General features: G+C 45.8%; 1 pseudogene; it reads right to left on the bottom strand.

The window, feature by feature from the left end:
- The window catches only part of LOC103749624, a 134,281-nt pseudogene extending 133,946 nt beyond the window's left edge, over nucleotides 1–335 (bottom strand).
- Between the last annotated feature and the right edge of the window lie 7,151 nt (nucleotides 336–7,486).

Raw genomic sequence — 7,486 nt, 5'->3', positions numbered from 1 at the left:
TTTCTCTGTGATTTTGACATGTGAATTTCTTTTGTAGTTTCTGACTCTTGTGTGATACTCGGGCCTTCAAGTTTAGTTCTGCTTCTCTTTTTGAACTTTATGTGTTTTTGTGGTTTACTTTTTGGGTATGAAGAGCTGGTTCATCTAAGCTCCTGGTTCTCTCTTTTGATTTTATATTCCTGTGGCCGGATTGATTTTGTCTTCAGGAGTTCCGCGGTGGCCCAATTCCAATGTGGGTCAGAAATTTTCAGACTTTCTCCTTATGTCTGGAATCTTCTAAGAATGATTTTGGCCTAAGGAACTTGGGTGTTGTACTCACCTGAGATCTTGGCCATGGCCGTGCCATGCAGTGATGCTGATGCAAAGGCTGATGGGGTGGGAATAAGCCTCAAGATTTCCCAGGGAGTGGATTGAGTAGCTGGGTTGTACTGGATGCAAAGTATCAGGGAGAGGCAAGGTAAGCCTCGGAGCCCTAGAAAGAGGCTGTCAGCCCCAGAAAGAGGCTTTCATGTGTTGCGGGACCAGGGAAGCAGAGAGAGGTGAGGGCGGGCCCGGGTCCAGAGGCAGTACTCCTAGGGCCCAAGGAAGGCACCAAGCCAGTCGGGGTGAACAGGGTCAGGAAGCATCACTGGCTCCCCAGGTGTCTGGGGCCCCAAGACTAGGAATGGCACAGGGCCCAAGCTAGGAATAGAGACCAGCGGGGAAGATGTAAGGGTGAGCGCGGCTGGAGGAGTCAAGGCGCGGAGGGTTGCATGGTAGACTTACCCCAAGAGAGGCCTGAGGGCAGGAGAGCTGGCCAGGAGAGTTAGCCAGTGGTACAGGTTGGGGAAGCAGGGAGAGGTGAGGGTGGGGCCAGGTCCCGTGGAAGCAGTGCTCCTGGGGCCCAAGGAAGGCACCAAGCTGGCCTGGGTGAAAAGGATCAGGAAGCAGCACCAGTTCCCCAGGTGTCTGTGGACCCAATACCAGGAATGGTGTAGGGCCCTAACCAGGAGCAGAGAACAGCGGCAGAGTTGGAAGGGTGAATGAGGCCGGGGGAGTCAATGTGCAGAGGGCTCCACGATGGACCCACACCAAGAGGCCTGAGGATAGGGTAGAAGGCCAGGAGAGTTAGCCAGTGGTGCAGGTCCGGAGAAGCAGAGAGAGGTGAGGGTGGGTCCGGGTCCAGAGGCAGTGCTCTTGGGGCCCAAGGAAGGCACCAAGCCGGTTGGGGTGAACAGGGTCAGGAGTCAGCTCTGGCTCCCCAGGTGTCTGGGGCCCCAAGACTAGGAATGGCACAGGGCCTAAGCTAGGAGTAGAGAACAGCGGGAGTGATGGAAGGGTGATCGCGGCTGGTGGAGTCAAGGCATGGAGGGCTGCACGGCTGACTTACCCCAAGAGAGTTGTTAAACATTTTAAAAAGTCAATTATAAGAGTCTGATGTTTTTTGAGAATTGTGTAATATTTAACAAATTTAAATGCTCTGAAATCAACCTTGGTCAGACATATATTTTATTTTTAAGCCAGTCCTTTTAATAGGTAAAAATCAGTAATTATGGTGATTTAAATATAGGTTTATTTGAACAGTGACTTTAGAAATTTTAAGAATATATTTCATCTTTGTTTCATCTTTTACCTACCTAAAATACCATATCCAAACCTTCATAGCATGCATAAAACCTTTCTCATGTCTTCATTTCACTCTGTAACCATTCATCCATCTTAATCTTTGTATCCATGTCTTTATTAAAAATCTTCTCATTCTTGCATCCTTTTACAATTCTCTTCCTAATTATTTTAATATAATAAAACATAAAAAAGAGTAAATAAATTCACCATCTGTTGTGAGGACTTTTTTTTGCCTTTAAGAGACAGGGTCTCCGGGTAGCCCCAGCTTTCCTGGAACTCACTATGTCACCAGGCTGGCCTCACACGAACTCAGAAAGATCTGCCTGCCTCTCTCTCCCAAGTGCTGGGATTAAAGGGGTGCACCACCATGCCAGGCCTCTGGTGTGAGGACTTTTACCATATTGTTGCCAGAGTTCTCTCGGGATCTCTTGTGCTATCAGACAAACCATATAACATATTTCTATGTGAATTTATTATAGTTATATCTTGGGGTTGTGAAGAAACTTACAGAGACTAACACCTGGCACCCAGCTTTTGAAGTGGGCTGCTTCTGTACCAGATCACTCACCCACAGTCTCTGTTAACTTTCACCCAGGCATCCTGGGCCTGCAGTCTCATTCCAGGTCAGTAAATGCCCCTCTCGCCTGCGGGTGAGATGCCAGCCCATCTTCCCCATTGCTGTGCATTGCCCAGGCCAGCCTCTGTGCTTTCCAGGAGGCTGTGGCTTCTGTCCCCAGATGGCTCCCAGCAGCCACTCCACAATCCATTCTCTGAGGCAGGCCCCACCCCTTGGAGGAGCCCCATCTTTGGGACACATGTACCTATCCACTCATAAGTTCCTAGTGACAAATTTATATTTTATTTTATAAAAGTGAACAATAAATCAACTGAAAAATAAGCTAAAGCCAGAATTTATTGGAGGAGATAAAAATAAACCACGGTTTAAGTATTTGTCTAGTATAATCTGAATCAATAACATTTGTACAAATAAAACTTTTATGGACTGATTTTTGAATTACCTAAGAATAAATCAAAATAAGTTTAAAGATTTTTTAATAGGTAAACCTGAACAGTAAACTTATTTCACCAATTAAGTTAAATCAGGAATTTCTTGAAGAAGCTGAAAATAAAACATAGGAATTTGACGAGTAAAATCTGACACCTGAACAAACAAAACATTTTTATAGTTCAGTTTGAATTTATCAAGATAAAAGGAATATATTTTTAAATGTTTTCCCTAAAATTTGTGTGGATTACATATCTTTTTACGTTTAAAATTTGTCCTAGTTTGTTTTTTCGTTGCTCTAACAGAACACTCTGAACACTACCAACTTGAGGAGGAAAGGGTTTATTTATCTTATGTCTCCCTGGTCACAGTTCATCAGGGAGCCCAAGGTAATAACTCAGGACAGGAACCTGGAGGCAGGAGCTGGAGCACAGGCCATGAAGGAACATTGCTTACTGGCTTGCTCTCCTGGCCCCTGCTCAGCCTGCTTTCTTATGCAACACAGGCCCTCCTTCCCAGGGGTCGCACCACCCACAGTGGCCTGGGCCCTCCCACATCACTCAACAATCAGGAAGATGCCCCATGGACATGGCCATAGGCCAGTCCAGTGAAGGTAATTCCCTAATTGAGGATCCCTTAACCCAGGTGTGTCAAGTTGACACTAAAGCTATCCAGCACAAAATTATAAGCAATTAATTCTCTGTTATCTTTGAGCTGGGCAGTAAGTTGACTTGCCTCTTACTGTTTTTTAGGGAGTGACAATTTAAGGGTGGCTCTACATACTTTGAGGAGATTTTTAAATTTTACTTCACCTAAAGTGATAAGGAAATTCTCTACTCTCTTGGAGGTAAGAAGGGGGTTGACTTGCTTCTAATCTTTCCTAGGGAGTGACAATCTTAAAGGTGTTTTGCTTTCTCCTATAGCCTAGTGGGTGCACATTGTTATAATAATAACATCTGTTGGTAATATTATAGTCTTTAGATGTTCTCAGGGGTATAATGTTTCTTAACATGGAACAGGTTTTTTGTTTTGTTTGGTTTGGTTTTGGTTTTGGTCTTTTTGAGACGAAGTCTCCCTGTAGCCGCAGCTGGCCTGGATTTGCTGATGGAGACCAAGCTGGCCTCAAAATCACAGAGATCTCCCTGTCTCTGCCTCCCAAGTGGTGGGATTAAATGCTTTCTTTTGTTCACTGAGTCAGGGCATCAGTCTGTCTTGTGAGCCTTCAGAAGACATTTTGAGATTTTATAAACGAGTTAATGGTGACTTAATAGTTATTATCTGTAATTTATATAGCACAAACTTTACAAAATAGCTTCAAAGAGAAGTCCAGAAAATATTGAAGGAATAATGGTCAGAAGGCAGAGGAAGTGAAGTGGAACAGAATTTGGGGTGGGTGAGGTTTTGCCAAAATGGAGTCAAAGCTGTTTAGGGCCATAGGTGCAGTTGACCACTGTTGATGGTAATGATCTTATGGTAGTGATTTCTTTTGGCAACCTTGAGATGTTGAAACAGGGAGAAAGAGGGTCCCCTAGAGGGTTATTAGTCTCATTCATGAAAGAATTTAGGAATGGACCCAAATGGAAGCTTTTACAATTTTATTAAAATCTTAAAGATTGCAGATGAGTTGGTCATCTTGGCAGCTATCTTGAGGAGGTGAATGCTGGGAAGAAGGAAAGAAAGCCATGGAGCCATGCTGATTTAGAGGCTGCATGGGAGGTCAGACACATGGGTGACTTGCAGCCACATGGCTGGAAGAAGGAAGCTTTAGAGAAAAAGTGAATAAATACAAGATTCTAGGGGCAGCCCAAAGCCTTAAAGAAAGCATGTTTAGTAAGAAAGGCATGAAGGAGAAAGGGAGAAATAATGCTTTCCTGAAGAGTTCAGGTGAGTGGGAACTTACTGAGACCTATATGACTGTGGCTAGTCCTGAAGTTCTGTAGAGATCTGTGCTAGCTCCAAGTAGGAAATATTTGCTACTTCATTAACACACCAGGTATTCTGCCCATCTATTTAGCATAACTTAAGGTGAACCTACCTTCTTAGGAGTGGTTCTGTCACCCAGTAATTGACCAGTGAGACTGGAAAATGGGTCCTCCAACAGATAGGCTGGTCATTTTTTTAGTTTGGACCAGTGAAATACATGGGGTTTAGTAATACTCTTACAATCCCTAAAAGTCAAAATGTCCTTGAGCCTTTTAGGAACACACTGTCCCAAAGTCCAAAAATGTGAAAAGTATTTGGGAGCTTTTATTCCTAAAAGATTTAGGGGTTACCTCTTCAGAGGGGGGATTTCAAAGTAATTTCTTTCTGCAAGAATATTGTTGTTCAAGAAAAAATTGAGATGCAGGATCCATGATCAGGATGAATTTAATATTTATTGTCTTTCTTCTAGTTAAACATACTACTGGGCCAGGTGTGGTAGCCCATACCTGTTATCTGACTACTTTGAGACTGAGACAGAAGGATGGAATATATGACCATGTCATTTCTCAGAAACAATGACAGAAACTACAATGAAAATAAACACTATTTCTGGAGTGGTTACTTTATCTAAAATTCAGTTTATTTTCTGTTATGTTATAATTTATTGTGACTAAAGAGAACCCTCCCATGACTTAGGGACCATTATTGAAGAGAGGGTGGAAAGGTTGTAAGAGCCAGTGTTGTTGCATGAACATAAGGAAACAGAGACTTTCGGATCACTGAGAACTTGCTCATATAACTTGGAGCAATGGTGACAGCATGCACAAGACCTATACCAACTCAATCAGACAAACACACAGCAGCATAGAATGAGGGAAATGGGCAGCAGGTCCCAAACCTAACCTACAAGTTTTGGGCAACTGATTACTGCTCTGTGAGGGGGAGTAGATCTTCTTTAGGGGAACGATTCTAGACAGGCTGACCAGACTCCAGTGAATGAACTTGCACTGAGGAACATCTGGGTACAAATGCTTTACTGTGTAGCAGGAGGCCTCCAAAGATGGCGTGGACCCAGAGCCCTGCAATTTAGCAAGAATTCACTTCACTTCTTGGTCTGCAAATAGCCCGCCAAAAGGAGCCCACGCCTCTGTACCCTGCTCCTAAGCCCAGTGACTGCTGACAGACTGCGTGGCACAGACCAATCAGAAAACGATATGCTGACTAAAGGGACTTGGGGGCGGAGAAAAGGGAAATATAAGGTATGCCTCCGCCTGCATTAAATGAGCCTGCAGCACCTCGCCTAGTGCTTGCTTCTACCCAACTCCCGGTGTCTGTGTCGTGCCTCCACGCCTCTTGCCCCCCCAATCGGCAGGGGACCCGATCCAGGTCAGGGTCTTCACAGCTGGCCTGAGGAGAACATGCAACACCTGGCGCCTGAACAGGGACCCCTGCCCATGGTGTTGGCGACACCCAGAACCTTGGTTCGTTTGGTAAGTAGGCCCCTGGACTTGTCTGTTTCTTCGGCTGCTCGAGGGTAAGCTAGTAGCCCCTTCTTCTGTCCCCTCCACCCTGCCTCTCATCTTTATTGTTGGACTAGTTTTTTAGATCAGGGAGGCACACTCCACCACGTGGTCCCGAAGCCCATGTCGGCATGTCCCCGCTCTCGGCTCATCCCGGTGAGTTCACATAAGGGTTGATCCACCCTGAACTCAGAGCCCAGGCTTCAGGTCACCCTGTTGTCTGTCCCGGAGACACCATGTGAGCATACGGCTGGAGGTGTCATGACCTCCAGAAGCCCCTCATTGAGCACAGGACATTTGGATCCGATACACCTTTACATGTCGGGGCGGTTTACATCCGAGTGGCTCACAGTGGTTCTTTGCTTCCTTTGTGCCCTCTTGGTAGTCACCCTCGTCTTCTATTTTTGTGGTAAATTCCCCTTCATGAGACCCTCTCACAATGGGTTATTTACCACCACAATGCAGGGAACCACAAACAGCAGCACTCAAGGTGCTCCTTAAAACCAGAGGGTTAAAGTGAAACCAAAAGATATTGAACACTTTTGGGATGAAGTCACTAATTTGGCTCCCTGGGTCTCCCCTGAAAACATGTGGGACCCTGACACATGGATGCAGGTCCTCTTCCTGGCCTGAAAAAGGGAGGTCAGGTCAGGGATCACTCCCCTCACATCGTTCATACTGATCCTCCTAGCCATTATTGCTAGCCTTAAACCCTCCTCTCCTGAGGAAGTCACCTCAGCCCACAACAAACACTGCTGGGAGCAGTCTAGTGTAGATCTGGCTATTACCTTGATGCCAGACCTCCTGGACCTGGAGGTGGACGCTGCCTCTGCACCCACTTCCAATAGGGAAGGAGCTCTTTTGCCTATATCTCAGGATACTCTCCTAGAGCTACCATGCCCAAAAATTCCCCCGCCCTATTACCCGAAGAAGGAGTTACTCTCCCCCCCAATAACCATCCCTCCCCTTCTCCTGCTAGCGTGCCCCTCCCTCCTTGACTGCCCTCCTTAAAGCCTCACCTGCCTTTGTCTGCATTTCTTGTTAACATTGGCCCCAATGCGGTGCAGTGTCCATGGAAGCCCACCTCACTTGCTGACCTTGTTCTTATCTGCAAGGCAGCTGAGCAATTGGGCCCTGACTCCCCATATTTCGAACAGGTTCTTCGCCAGTGGTCCTTACATTTAGAAACCCAGTATGATTGGTATAACTTACTAAAACAGTCCTAGAACCCTCAGTCTTTCTAAACTGGCACGCAGCCTATGATGATCAGGCTGAAAGCCAGGCATGCCTAAATATCCAATATGGCCTCAACATTACATTGGACATGCTCACGGGACGTGAACAATATACTGACCCCATCTCCCAGTCTACTATTGGACTCCATGCCTATTTTCAACAAGTTTCTGACTTGGCCTTTAAGGCCCTTAAATGT

Source organism: Nannospalax galili, unplaced genomic scaffold (assembly GCF_000622305.1).
Source record: "Nannospalax galili isolate Female #2095 unplaced genomic scaffold, S.galili_v1.0 scaffold586, whole genome shotgun sequence".
Lineage (NCBI taxonomy): Eukaryota > Metazoa > Chordata > Mammalia > Rodentia > Spalacidae > Nannospalax > Nannospalax galili.
Note: the sequence above shows the minus strand (reverse complement) of the source record. Positions and strands in the feature narration are given on the sequence as shown.